Genomic DNA, 2,770 nt, shown 5'->3' on the forward strand with positions numbered 1-2,770 from the left:
TAATATGGTCTAACGAAGAACTACCCCATTTAATGATTCATTTGCCTATTAAAACCTGCTAGATAAGAAGCGAGCAACACTATTTTATCAGTTACTCTTCCTTCGAAAAAAGCATTGCACATTAATGAGTAATAGTATCATTGCAAATAGGGCACCTGCGCCAAGAGAAAATATTCGTTCTCTATATAATGCAAAATAATATAGGTAAAACAATTTAAAATAAGGTAGCAATAGTTACAGGCACCGATTATACGGAAAACTCACTTGTTTGTAATTTCCATAGTTGCTTCTAACCATTAATGTAATGGCTTCAGTAGCTAGCATAAAAGGAGAATTTTCCTCGCACTCCTTCCTCGGCGCGATTGCTTGCATCCATCGTTTAGCCCTGAAAATTGTGAAAAACTCATTTAGCCTTTTGATGTGCACTTTTAGTATAAGTAATGCTTACCCGATTTCATCTTTGGGGAACCGGTGCAGTGTAATTCCGGTTATCCCTGCACGCGAATCACACCCTATTACACAGCACGTCCTCATTTTAGAATTTTTTTTCACAAATTTGACACAAACATACCGTAACTAAGAAAAGCACACTTTGATCACATAGCGTGGCCAGATTCATTTTTTTCTACAACACTGACTTGTCAACGCCTAACAGAAGAATTGGGTTGTGTAATTTGATTAATCACTGAGCCAAAAAATGGAGACCCTTTTGTATGGGACCTTGGCGTATTTAATTTGTATTTGGTTGCTACTATCATTTTATCAATCACTGCGTGATCGTTTTGGTCATCATTACTACCAATTGTTGCTCGCCCCATTTCGAAGTCAAACTTCTGCTTTTTCTATGACTTTTATGGTTCTGGCAGTCCAATACAATTTGCCGTTTGCTTTTCGAAGAAAGCTTTCCGGAAATTTCGTTTGGTTGCTCGTCCTCCTTCACGCCTTGCTAAATGACTTGTTCCAGGTTCTTCAAGAGCTGCATTGTCATGTGCTGCCTAACTTCAAGGTTGCTTGGATCCTCGTTTTGTTCTTCGTCACAAGATACTGTTGTACTGTGTGATGATGGCGTTCTAAAAACAGAGTCTAGGTTAGAAAAAGTGTTACTTATGCTAGATAATTTCCTAGTTGTTCGAAATTTTACCATTGTGAATAATCGTTCTCTCAAGGAGGCGTATTATAGTTTGCTCCAAATCATTGAAGGAGTGCAACGTATTTGACCCGCCGCCAGTGACCGTTAATTCACCTCAATTGTGCTGCAACTTACGTTTCAGCTGCAGTTTTTTGTCGGCCCAGACCTAGCAAAAACAGCAAGCAAAAAACCAGAAGAAAATAGGGCATGTGTGTGTGTTTCAATCAGAATCATCAATCCTAGCGAATAAATGCATAGAACAAATAATACTATTAAAACTGCCCAACTTACCTTTTGTCCGGCTGCAACGGCACGGGTGGGAGGACACAAGCTATTCAGCGTACGAACTTATATATTTTCTTCCTCTAGCTAGCTAGGGATTGTTGACCATAAATCAACGAGGCAGCTAATTTATCGCTTGTACGTCTTTTTCCTGCTATAAAATGTACAAAGATTTACAAAAATAATAAAAAAAAACAATTCAAAATTCTATCTTTGAACTTACTCCATTCTACGTGACTGCTTTTCATCTTTGAAAATGATGGTGGAAAAAATACACGAGAAGTGTCATTTTTTCGACAAAGCGGTCGTGGCGTGACGTTCATAATTAGGTTCTTTACTGGCACTTAACCTCACTTTTCTTGACAGTTCGCTTGTACTGTTTACATGGAGTTAGAAAATTTTGTGGACGACTAGATTCGCTCGAAGAAAATCGCAAAGAATTTTTCTAAGGCTATGTAAACAGTACAAGCGAACTGTCAAAAATGAACACTCAGTTCATTTGTGATGTCAGCGTAAAGTATTAAGTTCTACAAGATGACGACACGAATGAACTCATGATGAATGAAGTTAATGTTTGACAATTCTCGATGGTTTGTTTACTTTATCAGTTGCGTGAGTGCGAGTGCAACGGGTGCTCATCTGTCACATCCAAACTCACGTAACTCCTCTGTAAACAAACCACCGATAATTGACCATTGTATGAAATGCCTTAACCTCACAAATTTGACAGGTGCTGGGCCTTTTGTTTACAGTTTGGACTTAACAAATGTGGATTCCATTAAAATAAGCTTAGTGCTAATAATTAAAATTCCCAAGAAATTTTACCGCAAAACTATACTATACTTACCGATTCAGAGAACACTAGAAGTAATTGATAAACAAATAATTAGTTCACTTATTAGATCTTTCATATACTTGGGAATAGCACAATTTAATTGTATGACTTTCTATAGAACATTTATACTTCCAAAAACATGATTCCCAATATATTTCAAGTGCTTCCCAATATATCATTTTGAGAATACAAATAATCAAGTTCAAAATGTAATCAACAGGATCACCACCTGTCACATTTAGTGCATGACGTCACTGTGCAATGACCAATTGTCAAACGAAGTTCGTTCGGCTCTTTGTCTGGGGTTTTGTCGTTTGGTGTAAAACCATAACACCGAGTTCATTCAAGTTATCACTTCGGATGAACTCTTACACGCAGAAGAATCAACGTTTAGTTGAATCTAAAACGTGGCGAATGACTGTTTCAAGCTGAAATGGGCGTTTTTTGAAAAGATGTATTTGGTTTAGTTCAACAAATACTTCTGTTTACATTTTAAATAGAAAAATTGTTGAATCAAAATAAAA

The 2,770-nt window shown here is 37.0% G+C and overlaps 1 long non-coding RNA gene across 1 annotated transcript; it reads right to left on the bottom strand.

The window, feature by feature from the left end:
- Positions 1-351: 351 nt before the first annotated feature.
- Positions 352-1,289, bottom strand: LOC131681978 (uncharacterized). Its single transcript, XR_009304002.1, has 3 exons — positions 1,142-1,289; positions 449-1,070; positions 352-385 (listed from the first exon to the last, which is right to left on the bottom strand). It is a non-coding gene; the product is annotated as an uncharacterized LOC131681978 (long non-coding RNA).
- Positions 1,290-2,770: the final 1,481 nt, after the last annotated feature.

This window comes from Topomyia yanbarensis, chromosome 2, assembly GCF_030247195.1.
Source record: "Topomyia yanbarensis strain Yona2022 chromosome 2, ASM3024719v1, whole genome shotgun sequence".
NCBI lineage: Eukaryota > Metazoa > Arthropoda > Insecta > Diptera > Culicidae > Topomyia > Topomyia yanbarensis.